Raw genomic sequence first — 18,283 nt, forward strand, 5'->3', positions numbered from 1 at the left:
TTTCTCACACTAGAGTAATGATAGCATGACCATTTGAACCTTTCACCAAATGATGGTTCACCTTTAGATGCTCTTTTCAGCTCTTGCAGGTAGCTATAAATGGGAAGAAAGCCTATGTGGGACGAGATTATCACCTTGTGAATGGGTTGCTAACATGTTTCCCAAATCTGTCCTTCAGTGAGAAAATGTTTTGTTAAACAGCTAACCTGATGAACGGCCATGATCAGCAACAGTGATTGCACATAGACAAGTAATGAAGAGATTAAACAAAGCACCAGGATTTAAATGGACCTTAACTTTACTAACTAATGTAAAGGTCTGCAGCAATAGTACTGGTTAGCTTAATGATATTTCTGTCTGTTGTAGCAACTGCTATGCACTGTATGACTTTTAACTGTATTTTTACAAACATTGGGGATCAGGGGTTCCCAAACTAAGGCCAGGGGCCGGATGCGGCCCAATCACCTTCTAAATCCAGCCTGCGGACAGTCCGGGAATCAGCATGTTTTTACATTAGTAGAATGTGTCCTTTTATTTAAAATGCATCTCTGGGTTATTTGTGGGGCCTGCCTGGTGTTTTTACATGAGTAGAATGTGTCATTTTATTTAAAATGCATCTCTGGGTTATTTGTGGGGCATAGGAATTCATTCATATATATTTTCGAAATATAGTCCGTCATCCGTCCCCCAAGGTCTGAAGGACAGTGGACTGTCCCCCTGCTGAAAAAGTTTGCTGACCCTGCCATGAATCATCTGAATGAAGCTCATGGAACACACACTTTGGGAACTCCTGAGCAAGTCCAAACCTGCCATGCCTGGAAGGGTGGAAGGATGCCACGTCAGCCAATGAAAAAGAGTGGATGCAAGGGTTAAGTAGCTTCAACCTGGCTCATTTCTGATTATATGTATCTTTGGAATCCTGAGTCCTGAACTGAATATAACAAGAGCAAAAACAGAATCAGTTTTATGCTCCACTGAAATCAATGGGATATGCCCCCTCAAATCCTATGCAAGTTTAATTAGAAGGAAGTATCACTGAGTTCAATAGAACTTACTTCTGAGTAAGTTTAGATGTGATATTAAGCATTTAACTTCTGTTCCATTCATTTCAATAGTAGGTGTGGCTGATTTCTGCTGGGTTGCACAATTTAAGCCACCCACCATAAGGTTCATTCTGCATTGCATGAGCACTCCTTGGTTGTTTGGTATCCTTGGGTTAAAGTTAGTTATTTAGTGCATTCCTGAGAACAGCTGTTTTAGCAGTCACCTTCCCTGTACTGCTGTTTCCTGACCTACAGAAATTTTACACCAGTTAAGTATTTCAAGCAAGGTTTTCAAAGCACACTATCATTCAAATCTACCACAGATCGAGGGCCTCCACTCTCACTGATCTCCTATTCAAAAACCCTCCCTGTACTTGCAATTCATATATTTGTCTTCAGCCTTCCGTTAACTCAAACTTTACCATCCTGCATTACTTGGGTGACCGATTCCTGATGGGTTTGCAAAGTTCAGCTGATGTGGATTCATTTTGAGAAAGAAGAATTTGGGAGTTGCATGGAGGATTAAATATGATGGCCTTTCACATCTGGACAGATGGATTAAGGCTGAAATGAAAATGAGGCTGAAGCCTCGGCCTACTTCGTACTGAACGTTTATTCACTTAACAAGCCACACCCATCCCCCATTTCCACAACATGCAATCTGTTACTATTTGCAGTCTTTAAGCTCATGACTGAAATAAAGGGGTGGGGGAGGATGTTAGCTGTGCAGAAGACAGCCTGGTACCTGTTAGAACATTATTGTCTTCAATGTCTCCCATATCTGCTATGATTTAGGGTGTATTTTATTTCTGGGAATTAATTTTGTTTTAAGGCACATGAACTAAGCAGTCAATTCTTATCAATCCATGTTAAACAGCACATAGATTAATACACACCGTGTTTTGCCATTGCTTATGGAAGAAGTCGCTTAACTTCATCATGAATGAGAATAATTTCAACCAGAACAACATGAACTTGGCCAAACTAATGTCCCACTCATGCAGCAGCTTCTTATTTTATCATACATTACCAGCAGCATTTATAATTATGCCAGTGAAGGAAGCTTTTTTTCTTTCAGAAATAGGAGATTAAAAAAAATCGCTGTGGACATTCACTAAAAGCATGCACAGCATGGATTCTAAGCTGACACACCTGAGCTTTCTAGATAGGAGATACTTTTACAGAGTTCTATGAACTCCACAGAATAGGGGGTCAGATATTAAAGCATTCTGACTGAGCTGCTGCTACATGTCTTAATTCAAGGCACATTAAGACATGCTAGCAAATAGGGCTTCCAGGGCTCTCACTACTTTACAGTGAATTTGCTACTCCTTTAGTCCTTAACTTGGACTTACCCTCTGCATCCATCAAGTTTTGATAAATACATTGGTAAGTTATCGTAGGTCTAATCACCACAGCAGGAAAGATAACTCATTGTTATGTATTCTGGAGACGGGTCTTTGAAGCCAAAAAACAAATTTAAGGCTATAGTAGCATACACTTCATTGAATAAGAAAAATCTATAAATTACTGCAGAATGTTTTCTAAATACGGTAAGCTTTGCCCATTTAAATTCCAGGGCAAAATGGCAACGTGTTTAGCAATGCAACGCTCATTCAGATACAGCATAATCATTTTATGTTTCCCTGAAATAACTGCAGTGTACAATACTGGCTTCTACAAGCACATTTGGAAAATACAAATTACAAAGAAAAAGACAATTTAAAGCCCTTTTCCTATGCTTCAAATCACAAAGAACAATTTAAGATGAAAATAAGGACCTTACCCACTTCCTCCATTACCATGGGTCATGTACGCTTTTCCAAGGATCTACTGTGGCTTCATGGTGTGACCCATATCGGAGCTGCATGCCTTTTCCATTACTTAAATCCACACACAGTTCAAAGCCAGCTGGCAGCAAAGCAATCCACAGAAGGAAAGAGAGAAGAGCTCGTGGAAGATACTTAGCTGCACTACTTCAAAAAAGCCAGGAGGGAAAATATCCTGTCCAAATGGAACATAGCTATCCAAATCAAGAATGACCTCTTCTTATGGTTTCTGGTTCAGCATCTGATCAAAATGGAGCTTGTCAGTCACATCCATGAGATTATTTGTGGGGGCAGAGAAGGGGGAGAATTTGCGGAGCCTTCCCCAATGCAGTGCGTCAGTAGTATGAGCAGCTTAGCCGAAGGTAAGCCTGAAGCAACTGGTTAGTGGTGGCAGCAGCTGTCTATCACACCACCTCACTTCACAAGTCATAGCACATGCTCCATATGCCCCTATTTACTAGAGAGGGTCCTTGTTTTCCAGGACCTTCCCTCCATGCAAATCAATACACACACATCCATTTTGCTTCTGGGCACATTTTTGCTAATATTTAGTTTGTGTACATTCCTAGGTGTACAATTTTTCAGTGTTCTCTCCCTAAAGTCTCTAAAATACGGATGGAGACCTTGTGGTCCTCCAGGTGCTGCTGGACTCCAGCTCCCATCAACCACAGCTAGCATAACCAATGGTCAGGGAATGATGGGAGTTGTAGTCCAGCAACATCTGGAAGGCCACAGGTTCCCTGCCATAGCTTTAGATGCTTGGGGAGGAGTGCCTATATGTCATCCCGCCATTCTTTGAACTTTGTCACCACCCAGTAAGCTTCTGAACCAGGCACAGTATCAAACTGGTCTTGAGTGCTGAAGCATATGACCAACTTTACTGTAGAGGCTTGGGATCTAATTGGAGCACACATTTGACTTGTATTCTGATGGAGCCCTTTTTAAGTGAGTTGTAAGCACTCTTAACTCGTAAAAACTTGTCTGTGTTAACAGCTTTCTAACTCTGACTTGTAGCTTTCTATTAAAGTGGGAAAAAGCTTAGTTAAGAGCAATATGGTACGCATTAAGACATAATTGATCTTAAGAATGGCAGTATAATGCACCAGCTTAGGGTCAATATTCACAATTGGCTTTGTCCATATATGGGGGTACAGTATCTGTGTATGAGGATTCCCAACACCCAAAGCAGCTGCCAATCAAGGAACATATGCTAGGACACAGTGTGGCAAGACGGAGAGGCAGAGCATGCCATGCTTGTGGATCCATGACTACAAATGTGAATTGGAAGGGCTTAAACAATTATTTCAATTATGGGGCTGCACTAAACACTCCACAAAACTGTGAGTTTAGTCTCGGCCGACTAAATTGCAAAGCTAATAATAGGAAGCAGACCAAAATACCTTACTGATAATTATAGTGAACAAATGATATTTTAAGTATTTTGGGTTACAACAGCCCATCAATATATGCAAACCTTTTCCTCTAACCACAATCACATAATAATTCATGTAATCTGTAATAAATAAGCCAAATGTTCTTTTGTGTTCTAGTTCATGCCACAACTGTACCAGGGTAGAGTGTTTCACCAAATGGGCATTAGGGTTAGTTAGATGCCAATTAAAAAGCACGAAGGAAAAATTAACATGATATGCTGAGAGCATGGGTAAAGTCTGGGTCTTTAATGAACATTTTCTTTTTTCAGCACAAACAGGAACTTTATATGGATGCTGCACGTGGTTTCTTCTCTACCCAGAAGGATTTTCTTTCAGAATTATATATTAGAGCTTTGCCAACATCTTAGAAATTAATAACATTACATGTCACAGTACCATTTCCGTTCAGTTGCAGCACTGTAATCTATTCTAGACAATATAATTCTTACATTAGATTGGAATAATTGTAAAAAGGGGAAAAACTCATTCTTTTTAAAGTGTAACTTGCACTACAATCCTAAGCAGCAACCCTCAGAAGTTAAGTCCTATTAAGTTCAATTGGACTTACTCAGAGGTAAATGTGTATAGGACTGCAGCCTTAATTGAGATCCATCTGCCCCTGTCATCCCAATAATAGTGTTTTACAAGCACAGTAAAAGGTAAAGGGACCCCTTACCATTAGGTCCAGTCGTGACCGACTCTGGGGTTGCGCGCTCATCTCGCATTATTGGCCGAGGGAGCTGGCGTATAGCTTCCATGTCATGTGTCCAGCATGACAAAGCTGCTTCTGGCAAACCAGAGCAGCACATGGAAACGCCGTTTACCTTCCCGCTATAGCGGTTCCTATTTATCTACTTGCATTTTTTGATGTGCTTTCGAACTGCTAGGTTGGCAGGAGCTGGGACCAAGCAACGGGAGCTCACCCCGTCACAGGGATTCGAACCGCCGACCTTCTGATCAGCAAGCCCTAGGCTCAGTGGTTTAGCCCACAGCACCACCTGGGTCCCTTACAAGCACAGTACTGAATGGTTAAAGGTAATATGAAACAGCATTACTGTTACTTTATCAGAAAAGGGTTGTAATGCTAATAGGCTGCTGAGCAGAAACAAAAAAGTTGCACTGTATATTATTATTATTATTATTTATATACTGCCCTATAAGGTAAAGTAGGGACCCAGGTGGCGCTGTGGTTAAACCACTGAGCCTAGGGCTTGCTGATCAGAAGGTCGGCGGTTCGAATCCCTGTGACGGGGTGAGCTCCCGTTGCTTGGTCCCAGCTCCTGCCAACCTAGCAGTTCGAAAGCACGTCAAAATGCAAGTAGATAAATAGGAACCGCTACAGCGGGAAGGTAAACGGCGTTTCCATGTGCTGCTCTGGTTTGCCAGAAGCTGCTTTGTCATGCTGGCCACATGACCTGGAAGCTATACGCCGGCTCCCTCGGCCAATAATGTGAGATGAGCGCGCAACCCCAGAGTCGGTCACGACTGGACCTAATGGTCAGGGGTCCCTTTACCTTTACCTTTTATAAGGTAAAGTAAATGTAAAGGACCCCTGGACGGTTAAGTCCACCAAAGGTGACTATGGGGTGTGGCGCTCATCTTACTTCAGGCCGAGGGAGCCAGCGTTTGTCCACAGACAACTATCTGGGTCATATGGCCAGCAGCACTAAACCTCTTCTGGTGCAACGGAACACCGTGACAAAACCAGAGCGCACGGAAATGTCGTTACCTTCCCACCACAGTGGTACCTATTTATCTACTTGCACTGGCATGCTTTTGAACTGCTAGGTTTGCAGAAGCTGGAACAAAGCAACGGGAGCTCACTCTGTTGCACAGATTCAAACTGCCGACTTTCCGAACACCAAGCCCAAGAGGTAGGGCAATTCACAGGATAAAGTCAGAATATAAACCACAAAGTACATAATCAAAATAAAAAGAACAACAACACAACAACAACAACAACTCCCCAACACATTTTAAAAGGGCATAGGATGTCAATCAGATCAACCAAAGGCCTGGTTAAAGGTGTATAAAGAAGGCACCAGGTGAACCTCCGTTTATTAATTAATACTCCAGAATGTAATTTTTAAGAAGCCTGAGCTACTCAGGCACCACAATGAAACTAAATCTGGTACTGCAGCTGCTCCCACAGGACCCTCCCCCCGCAAAACTGACAAGATTTAAGGCCAGCCTTATTTTAATTTTATTTTTTAAAGAAAAAATAAATGTGGTTTGAATGGGTGCATACTTTTTTTTACAAATAATTTCCAAATAAGCCACAAATGTGAAGCAAACACAGAGCATTCTCTATTCAGAGTTTACCCTAAGTCTCCTACTGAGCCAATGCCACAAGGCAGAAGATATGTGGACAGGAATAGCTGATCAGCATGCAAGAGTAGCTGCAGGTTGTCCTAGAACAGAAAGATGTAGGGCACTGCCACATGCAGTCCTGGGAGCTAAACAGGGTTTGCCTTGGTTATGGGCAAGAATTGCAGCTTTTTAAAGAATTGTGTTGTTTTAGGCACCACAGCATGATAAGCTGTTGTTTTTTGTGAAACATCTACAGAAGTTTGCCAAGAATGTCCTAACCAGCTTTTGCTTTTTTTTGTTTTGTTTTTTGGTGAAGATACATAGAATGTTGTGATTCAAAAACATAAAGCATTATGTATTGGTAGGGAAAGGGGTGCAGTCTAGAGAACTCTCAAACTCAAATTACCCAACACAGAGCTGTGTTGAACTTTTTTTAATGCGAGGGGAAGGATGTGAACAGGAACTTACCCCTTGATGGGTCCAGAATAATACGAAGGAGTTCACGTCCACACACAAATGGTTCCAGACCATACCATCTACTTAGCTGTATCTTAAGGGGGGAAGATAAAGAAGCAAAGGACTTCTAAAGTTGTTCAGGTAACTTAAAAATTCTTTTTCTCTCTGGAGTCAGTAGGTCTGTGCCCAGTTTCCTACTCTCCCTATTAACATATGCATGCATAGATGAATTAAAGAAACCCCAACACACACTGCAACTAATGTCTAGAATGAAACGGAGCTGTTTGGATGGGAGGAGGAAATGGTGAGACTCCTTCAGCCTCTGAGGAGCAATTGGCTGGGAGGTTCCATACCACACTGAAACATGATTCTGGGTATGCATGATATGTGCACACACACAAACACACACCTAGTTGCTACAGGGCTGTGCAGAATCTCTTCCAAATTAACAGATTCTGCACCCATGAAATCAGAATTCTGGTATGAATCAAGCAAATTTGCCTATATTTGCATAATCTATTCTGCCTTTGCTGGAAACAGGGAGGGACAAAGAACAATCAAGCCTTAGGAAGACCACCTACTGTAACCTTTTCTGAAATTCACTTTCAAGCCTCACATTTGTAACTATAAGACTGTAATCCTATACCTACTTGACTGGGAGTAAACTCAGTTTGACTAACAAGAATTACCAGTAGTTCTTTACAATCATCTGTAGGATTGCACTATAAACTTGCCTGGGGAAAAAACTTTATTGAAAAAATGAAAAACAAGATTCTCATAATGCAAAATTGTGCAGCCATGGCTAAAGTCGATGCCTGCACAGAATGGATCATTGAATATACACCTTGAGTTGGTTCAGTGAAAACAGCCCCCTGCCAGCTGCTAAACAGCAGAACAGGATTCCATTTGGCACCCTCAGTTCTCCTTTGCAGAAAAGCCACTGAGCTAGTCTAGACTTCATGAGCACTACTTTATTACTAGTGATTAATTACCATGGATGTGATCTTCCAGTCTGTTACTGGGATAACAGTGGGAATCTGGCCCAGTCTGGGGATCACAGTCCAGGTCAACTAGCTGACGCAAGGAGTATTTCCCTGGATTAACAGGAGATTGACCTGGATTGTCAGGCTGCCCTCACCTATATTCAGGAGCAGGAAGGACAGACTTCAGTCTCCCCCCACCCCTCTTCAGATGCTCCTTACTGAAATTGGCAATCACACATACTGTAATACCAATTGTGAAAGGATAGCTAAGCTTCCTTCTAACCCAGGCATCCCCAAACTTCGGCCCTCTAGATGTTTTGGACTACAATTCCCATCATCCCTGACCACTGGTCCTGTTAGCTAGGTATCATGGGAGTTGTAGGCCAAAACATCTGGAGGGCCGCAGTTTGGGGATGCCTGTTCTAACCCAACTCTTCTATCTGTGGTAGCTCTTTCTGGCAGTGAAAAAAGCATTTGTAGTATTTTTTTCAAAGCATACAGAGTGACAGGGCATCTTGACAGGCAACTGCCTGCAGCCCATGGAGGCCTAAAGGACCCACAGAGTTGAGCCCCAAACCAGCCGTTTCTCATGTTTTCTTGGTACTCAGGGAGTCTTGTAGGGAAGTTGAACCATGGGCTAGGGAAATTTGGCAATCAGTATTCTCTCGAAGGTGCCTATGTATGTATCACAAAAAGAACAAAAGCATTCCAAGGAAAAGGGGGAAAAGAGGAAACTGATTTGCACAAAATTTGAATATGCTAATACAGAGATATAGATGCAAATTTGGAAATAATTACTGTAATTTAAACAGAAACACAATACATCACACCATAGCGGGGGAAGACTGAAACTAGGAGACTGTCTGCACGGCCTGTTGTTCAATGAGCTAACCATTTATGGCTCCTTATCTTTAAATGGGACTTGGATCAAGGGCTCTTCAAATAGAGGACTATGCTCTGTGAAGTAGGCCACATGGCCACCCTCTTACTGGAGAAATCATGTCCTCCCTTAAAGAGGGAACGTGTTGCGGTGCGACCTGGCAACCAAACCCTGTGTTGTGGGTGGGTACGATTGGATAGCCACAACACCCTATTGGTAGGTCCCTTGATGCTGGGTTTAATCAGGCCAATGGGACGCTAGCCAAACCAATCAAGGGGCCTATATGTGCCCATACACGTGACCCAGAGCTTCCTCTTTTGGTCAGTGCATTGGAACACCTGCCCACCTCTTCCTATTTTTAGGGCTTGTGCGCTTAACCTTGCTATGCCATCATGTGTCGTCTGTCGTTGGGACAGGGGCACGACAGGAATTTTTCCCACTTGGCTGATTGGCTGATGCCACTTGGGTTTCACCTGCCATGTAGCAAATTGTCACAACTTGTAAGGTTCAGGTGATAGGGATGGGGAACGCTCTCGCCATCCCTATGTGAAGGGTATTCCGTTAAAGGAATCCAGGGACTCAATGGTTTGGTCAACCCTGAGAGGGGTTGTGCTCGTGCCTGAGTCCAGGGTGGTGGACATAGCATGTCCCTGGCTTTCTGCCATTCCAGGTGTTCGCCCTAGGCTGACCTATGCTGGTGCCCTGGGTTAGCGCAACATGCAACGGTGCAGGGAGCTAGTAGAACCAGAGCCTATGCAACCACTCACCTGATGTAATCAATAAAGTTGTGGCCTAAATTCTGCCAAAAACCAAACCAAAATTTGAGACTTGTCTGAATTTATTTAAGGGGGGAGGTTTAAAGGTCTAAACACGCAAAAGACCTCTTACATAAAGTCAAACTTCCATTGTGTTCACGCAGCAGCCCCTACCATTCTGAGAAGTTTGGAAGTATTTCACTCTTCCAAACTCAGCCTCCACACAGTTCCCCCAACACTTCTATGGTTCTTAACTTACTCTTTTTACTGATTTCCTGAGCAAACAAACACTATGCTCTTGCAAAGACCTCAAGCTGCTCTTGGTGTGAAATATGGACAAACGGCAAAGAGAATGAAAGGGAAAGGCAGTGGTGCAGCTGGGAATGAGCAGACACCACCATGAGCAGACAGCAGTGACAATGGTTCTGGGAGGCTTTTGAAGCAGCTTTGGCCCACCAGGCAAGTGGTTCCTAGCAGCAAACAGTGCTCCCTTCCCAACCAAGTCACAATATACAATATCCAAGTATATAGCAAAGTTATTTTGGCAACTGAGGCAGAAGATTTCACAAGCACCTCTCCCCCCTCACCAGCTGTAAAATATACAGTAATAGGGAAACTAACTAACTAACTAATCACTGCCCTTTCATGACACCAAGGATGCACCCTTAGATAATTAATTTATTATTACAACCTTAGGCTTCACCTCAGATGCAGTCTGCAACTCAGGAACAGTGTGCAAATCAATGCCTGTCTACAGTTTTTGCAAATCACATCTACTACAGTCAGAAGGGGAAACCACTGTTCAAACTTACATATCTTAAATAAACTCACAACACTAATGGAGAGCCAAGGGTTGCATCATGGTGCTGACTGCAGCTGAGGTAATCAGCTGCCTTTTTACCTGGCTAACACTCAGAGGAATAGACCTCCAAAATAAGTTAAATTTAGTTTAAAGCAAACATAACCATTTGTATATTATTTTTTAAAAGCAGTATTTTGTTTGACTATCTAGTGAAGTTCCCAAGTGACCCAACCTTGTGAACCCAACCCTTCCTATGAGAGTGAAGTGCAATAGTTATTAAGTAGAAAAGGCATGGTAAGCAGTCTTCAACAGCCAGAAAGCCTCAGGAAATAACATAAGATGAGTCATGTCAAAAGATCACATTAATCTTTAAGCAAGCAAGTCCTACAGCACTAGCTTCCTGCAACTCTAATGAGAAAAATATAAAAAGGTTACCATTACAAACATTTGCAACGAATCTCACAAAAAGTAATCCATTTCACATCATAAATAAGAATCTGTCTGGCGCAACATACCATATTAGGTCATATATGAACATCTGCCAAGAATGAAAGAGTTAGATTTGTTTCTTGTCAATAGCTGCAATCATCTTGCAAAACTAACTAGGGCAAAAAAAATCAAACAGATAACATAAAGTGCACTCCAAGTCACTGATTATATCAGACAAGCAATATCTTAGAGCTACAGGTTATTTTTTCCTCCTCTTATGAAGGACGAGAGTTTTCATTAATGGTTCTGGTATAACAATATGCTCAATTAAAATGTGCTTTGGGTCTCCCATGTAAGGGTGGGCATTCCTTCCACTGCTCAGTTGGGGAAGAAAAAAACAGAAAAAGAAAAAAGCCAGGTTGCCGTCCATACAGGAAATTCTGGATATCTCTTAAAATTCAAAAACTCCCCCAGGACACCATTTTAGCCATCCAATTTCCTGGCATGTCCTGAATTTTCTGGACATATGGCAAGCCTAAGATTAGTTTCTTAATAGAACAATGTTCCCAGTCAGTTTCCATCTTGTTACTGGAACCATCATTGTGATAAAAGCTTTGATTTGGACTGTAGGGTCAGTGGAGTTGCCTCATCCTTGAGATGCCTTAAATCATAAAGGAGCTTGGAAACAAAAAGCTGGGTTCAAGGTCCATCAGAAGCCTTCATTCAGCACTGTAAGAGTGACACAACAGTGATGGGCAATTAGAGAGGTAATGAAATCAGATGCCTACATCCCACCCCTCCTCTAGCAAGGCAAGCTCAGAATCTATTCATGGAAATAATAGATGCACATGCTGCTCAAAGATGATGAGGATTTCACATCCACTTCCTCCTGCTAGCAAAAGAGCAACACAAGACAACCAATCAGAAGGGTGTGGGGATGGGATGGATGGAAAATCTCTCTAGGATCATTGCTGCCCTGTGAAACTAGAAACATCAGGGCACAATCAAGCACCCCAATGACACTTTGGAAACTGAAGCGTCTGGGGAAAGTATCTGCCAGAAGTAGGTTTCAGTTTTTAGGAGCCAAACTTGACACATTGTGTGAATGAAATCAGTGGCAGACCTTGGCACCTCAAATTTCAGTGCTGCCCTGTGTGACACAAAAATCTGCCCCCACACCTCTTGCCTTCCACTGAATGTCATAGTTGTGGTACCTGTTGTAGCACCCCAAAAGCTCTGCACTTCCCTAGATTTGGCTTTGATGCAATTATATATATTTTAAAACCACAACCCACTAATAGCAGCTGCAGGAGGAATGGAGCAGCAGCAGGGTCATAGGGAATGGAGAGGGGGAGTTTAACCCTCTTTCCTCCATCCAGTGGTGGCCATAATGAAAACTGCCTCCTTGTGCAAATAGCAGCTTCAGCAATGTAACTTTAGCAGGACCATGGCAATCTTGATACTGCTTAGGTCCCCTGCAGCCACTATTTGCATTTTTTTAAAAAGTACTTATACAGTGGTACCTCGGGTTACAAACACCTTGGGTTACAAACACTTCGGGTTACAGACTCCGCTAACCCGGAAGTAGTACCTCAGGTTAAGAACTTTACCTCAGGATGAGAACAGAAATCGTGCAGCGGCAGCGGGAGGCCCCATTAGCTAAAGTGGTACCTCAGGTTAAGAACGGTTTTAGGTTAAGAATGGACCTCCAGAACAAATTAAATTCGAAACCAGAGGTACCACTGTATTGCATACACACCTAGATACGTGAAGGACATGGATGTAGTGAGGCACAGAAGTGAACTGCAACCTTTTTCACTTTCCTCTACTATGCATATAGCCTGTCATGTGTGTCAGGGCCTACATACGTCAGCAGCAACATTACTGGGACCAATGCACATAGGTGCCTGCCCTTATGACAGGCAATACAGGTGGTGGGAGGGGCTGCAGAAACAAAACGTCCACTCCCATGTTCGAAGCATAGATATTATTCTAGGCCATGTGTGATGCAACACCAAGAAAATTCCACTGTTTGAACGTTGCTTTTGGACTTCAACCCTCACCATGAGCAATGGTCAGAGATAAGGGGAGTTGTGGTCCAACTACATCTGAAAGGCCACAGGCTCCACACCCCTGTATTAGGGTTTGCCTCGTGTCTCATAAAAATGGTCTCCTGGTCTCCTTGGGAGTGCTCAGTTTCATATTATGTTTCAACTACAAGATGCCCTGCTACAAAAAGCAACGATGCATTTCAATGTTGTTCTAAGACGAAAGTAGGGGAGCGGGGGCCAGAGAAGCAGTGGGTGGGAATACAAGGTCCTGCTAATGGCTCCCAGTACACAGAACCTTAAAAGCTTCTGTTATACAATAAGCAGAGTGTGGCTCACAATCAACTTGGCCAAAACACCATCATTCTGCATCTGGCTACTGTTGCTCTATTTTATTTACAGATGGCTTCTGCCATCTGGCATTTGTGTGTCTGTGTGCTTGCTTCTCACATATGCTTGCACCTAGGAAGAGAGAGCTGGCATACTCCACATTCTTGCAAACCTTTAAATCTGAAGACAAAAGGATTATTGGGAGGGGGGGAGTCCAAAGATTTTGTTGGAGGTAAATGCAAGAGGTCCATGGGATCACGAAGAGTCGGACACGACTAAACGACTAAACAACAACAACAAATGCAAGAGGGAGGGCTGATTCAAAGGTTTGATTCCTTTTGTGGGACACCCCAAAATTGTATTGAATTAAGGATTGAACAGCTGAATCAGCCTTTATTGTTTTCCTTATGGTCTATCAGTATCCATCTGTACATAAAGTAGAATCCCTATTTTCCAATTATCCAAATTTGCTTTACACTCCCTTTGTAGCCTCTTCTAACATAATCCAATGATAGAGAACATCTGCTTATCTAAATATTGTGGATTCTCCTTCTGCCTCCCTCACCCAACCATTTCCCCCCCAAAATAAAAGGCAATTAGTCTGTATTGCACACACAATGTATTTTTCCCCCCAAATATATATTTGCAGCATGATGGCATGTGCATTTTGCCTCAGAAGTCAGTCACCTTTTCATAACGCTGAAAGTACTATAGGATATGAACCCAAGTCAAAGGAATAGGATGATCTATTTGCTCCATTTCTAAACCAAGGGAGATGAGCAGCACACACTACAAGGGACCTCAAAGGTTATCGGGTAGTCTGTGCTCTGTTCAATGCATTACCCAGTCTTGAAAGGGATCTGGTAATCCACCACAGGCAGAACTACTGCATCGCAATAAATAAACTTTGGCTATATGCAGGTTACTAGTGCCTAGTTTACAGTGAATATGACATCAATTTCCTAGACCTGCTTGTCAGATTAGCATGTTACTACCCATGTCAGGAATGTACATCGGTCCTGATCTTGCACCATTGTGCATTAGGCAACTTATGAATGCAGGAAGCATTCCTGATGTGGAATCAGATAGTTCATCTATTGAGGTAAAGTATTGTCTACAATGACTAGCAGAAGCTCTCCAGGGTTTCAGAAAGGACACTTTCCCATCCCTACCAGGAGATGCTGGGGACTGAACCTGGGACCTTCTGTATGCAAAACAGATGTTCTAACCCAGGCTTCCTCAATCTTGGCCCTCCAGATGTTTTGAGACTACAATTCTCATCACCCCTGACCACGGGTCCTGCTAGCTAGGGATCATGGGAGTTGTAGGCCAAAAACATCTGGAGGGCCGAGGTTGAGGAAGCCTGCTCTAACCACTGAGCAGTGACCATCTCCTCATTTTGAAATGAGCGATGAATACACATTTTCATATTTATAAATGTATTAAAAGCAGTTGCAAAATAGGATGTTTGTGTATGAGTTTTTGATGGCGTCATGTTACGGGCACCACCCAATAGGCTTTTCCTAGTTCAAACTAAATCCCAGGTTGTTTTTTTCAAAGCTCAGTCCAGAAGCAGGGGGGGGGGAATTAAAAGGTGCCGACCGAGCAAGGAATGTACTTTCACCAGTCTTCTAAAAATGTTTTTTCCTTCACCCAGAAACCAAGCTTATTTTAGATCAATGGATCAATACATTTATTATAATATTATTGGTTATTACCATCCTGAGATCCTTTGAAAGGTGGGATACACATTTAATAGAATTAATAAAAATTATTTTGTGCATGTATACTTTTATAATGTGTATTTGTTTTAAGATGCAATGCCAATTGCAACTGACCCCTGACTGCTCCTCTGTTATGGGTAGGCATACCACAGTGGGAAGCCTGTGGCCATCCAGATGTTGCTACGTCATAACTCTCATAATTCCTGACCATTGGCCATACTGTCTGGGGCTGATGGAAGCTGGAGTCCAACAACATATGGAGAACCATGAGTTCCCCACCTCCTGTCAGTAGATGAAGCTATTGAGCAAGGAATTCATACAAGCATCACCTCTGATTCCAGCAGCCATAAGGCATGGCTGCAGGCTAATCCAGGGAAAGGCAGGTCATACACTGATAATCAAGACCTGTGCAAGCAGTAATGGGGAAGAGACAAAAAGTACGGTACACCCCTGACAATAAGAAGGCATCCCAAAAGCGCAGCCTCACAGGCACTACTACACTTTAAAGAGAAAGGTGCACACTGCTCATTATCTGATTTAGGGCTGTGGCCACAGCCTCCTATAGCATATCAGTGACATCTGTGTCATAAAATGGCTATTAGGAGCGGCCCTGCTGTTCCTGGTAAGGCAAGGTTTGGTAGCAGCTTTTTGAGTTCACTAATACAACACTGGAAAGACGGGTTTTTCCATTCTGTGAAGGGAGCGTGGCTTTTCTTTTTCTTTTTTTGAAGAATAGAAAGGTACAATAAGAGCCTTATGAGTAAGTGAGCTAATGCAGTTCATGTGGGTGTGTTGGGACAGGAATAAGAATTGTTTATGTAAAGAGTGAAGCATCTACGATAGTTTCCTTCAAAGGTTTAAAAAAAGCCAGCCTAGATGGGCACAGCTTCGATGTTTTCACCAAGTTCTAGATTGCTTCAGCTTCTGCCATCTATCATGGCAAGTAAAACATTTCATATTTGAACTGGTGCAAGTACTAGGTAAGATGTAAAAGAATAAGCCAGCATGGGAGCCAGCCTGTCTTTTCAGATTTAAGAGCCAAGTTTCAGACAGACAACCACTGGCTCAGCTATGAAAGAAAAGGCTTGCATTTCCAGTTTTGTTTTGTTTTTCCCCTGTGTACCTTCTCTGGATTTCAATATGCACAACTACCCCCAGAGGCATACCTAGGCTCTCTTTAATATTAAACAAAATAGAAACATTGTCACCCGGGCCCACCCCACCCCATCTACCTCTTTCCCCCTTTTCTTCCCAATGTCTCAACAAATGAAACTGATTTGGAAAAAATGTTACAAGAGACTGCACATATCTTTGTAAACCAAGAAAACCAATAATAATAATAATAATAATAATAATAATAATAATAATAATAATAATAATAAACCCTATGCTCCCTTTAACCCTTTGCAAGGGGATGTATCAGCATCCCTCGTCCCTTGCTCCCTTGGCAAGGAACTGTATTGGTGCCTCTGAAGCTGGGAGTAACAATGAACCAGAAATTCAAAAAGTTTGCTTTTCATCACCTTTCTTGCTCCATCAGCGACTTCCTCCACAGCCACTGGGGTCCGGTCTGCTTCACTCTGTACCACCTCCTCCTCCTCCATCAGTCCGTCTGCCTGCCTGCCTGCCTTCCTCCCTTCCTTTTTCCTCTTCCTGCAACTCTTGCCTTCTCCCTCCTATTTCTCCTCTCCAAGCCCCACTGGCTTCTAGAGCAGCACTGGCTGCCTGTGGAGGAGGCCCCATAGGGTTTATGTGATGGTCCATGCCAATAAGCAGATTCCTCCGCCAAGTCACACAGAGGAGCCTGCACACCTCACCCAGCCAGCCAGAACAGCGGAAGAGCAGCCCAGAAAGCAGGTACGGTAGGTGGGCAGGCTATAAGTCACTCCAAGTCAGAGTGGAGGGGTGTGGTTTTTGTGCCCCCCTGGTGGCCCCCTTGGTGGGGGCCAACCTAGCCAACCCCTAGGTACACCCCCAACTACCACATGTCACTTTTCATGACTAGTAAGATCATGAGCAAGTCCTATCAACTGAAAAAGCCAAGTTTCTCAATCCCATCTTCTATAGCAAATATAATAAAATAGCCCACTGCCTACTTTCACAAAATTAGATACAACTTCCCATGCCCCATACATACACACATAAACACTTTCAGAACAAAGATGACTACAAAATACACAGCTACTATTAAAATAAATCTCTCTCATCTTTCTGGATGAACAAAATAAAGCTCATTGCTGGAAACGCAGTCACACAATGTCATTAGAATGAAAGCATCAGATGTTAAACTTCTGTGATCATCCCAGACATCCCTGCCATGCACCAAAGTTAAGAAAAAAGGGGCCTTTTTCTTCATTTGTTTTCAAAGTGTCAGAGAGAAAGAGAGAATTGATATTATTGTTCACAGGCCGAGAAGACATTTGACTGCCCTTGTTATCAGCTGACTGAAGATTCTCTCTGCCTCATTTCCTCTTTAAACATTTAGGTTTCAATTTATTTGTTTACTAAAAAAAAAATTCAAAATTACAAGAAACCTGGATACTTAATTACAAAAGCCAACCACAAACTTGTTATCACAAAATCAGTACCTGAAATGAGTACTAAATATAGAGACATTACTTTTAACATGCTCTGATTTTAAGACATAGGAGAAGTTGTTATATATAATACACGTATTATATATAATACCAAAATGTTCAATGCATTGAAATATTATTTTCCAATAGATATATTTGGCTGGTTAGTGTTAAACAAATACTAACATTGCTATGGTCCATGGGGTCACGAAGAGTCGGACACGACTAAACAACTAAACAACTAAACAACATTGCATCTGGATTAACAGGTAGCAATACAGAAAAGAAGAGTCTGTCTTTAAAGAAATACTGTAGTTAACATTTAGCTTCAAAGAAACAGTGCAAGCCTGACCATATCTACTCAGAAGTAAGTCAGTAGGGCTTACTCCCAGGCAAGTGGGGTTAGTACTGTAGGCTAAGTCATTTAGCTCAACAGTCATATCTTTTAAAGTAAAAAAGAAAGCAACTAATTTCCCCTGTTCAATGGACAGATCAAAAATATAAATCTTAAGCCACAAACAATGGTATCTAAAATAATGGCTATTCCTTACATTCTGTTGAGTCATACTTTTCTAAAACAAGAGATAGATCCATCTAGATGAGGAATTTGACTCCATCGCTTAGAAGTCTCCCAGCTAAAACAAGCTTATGATTAGCTTACTTAAGTTGTTACCCAAGATGCTCC

At 42.4% G+C, this 18,283-nt stretch overlaps 1 protein-coding gene across 4 annotated transcripts in view; it reads right to left on the minus strand.

Moving 5' to 3' along the window:
* Positions 1-18,283, minus strand: part of MAP7 (microtubule associated protein 7) — a 104,421-nt gene that overhangs the window by 68,346 nt on the left and 17,792 nt on the right. The gene's annotated exons all lie outside the window — the stretch shown is intronic.

The sequence above is a fragment of the Zootoca vivipara genome, chromosome 3, assembly GCF_965207765.1.
Source record: "Zootoca vivipara chromosome 3, rZooViv2.hap1.1, whole genome shotgun sequence".
Lineage (NCBI taxonomy): Eukaryota > Metazoa > Chordata > Lepidosauria > Squamata > Lacertidae > Zootoca > Zootoca vivipara.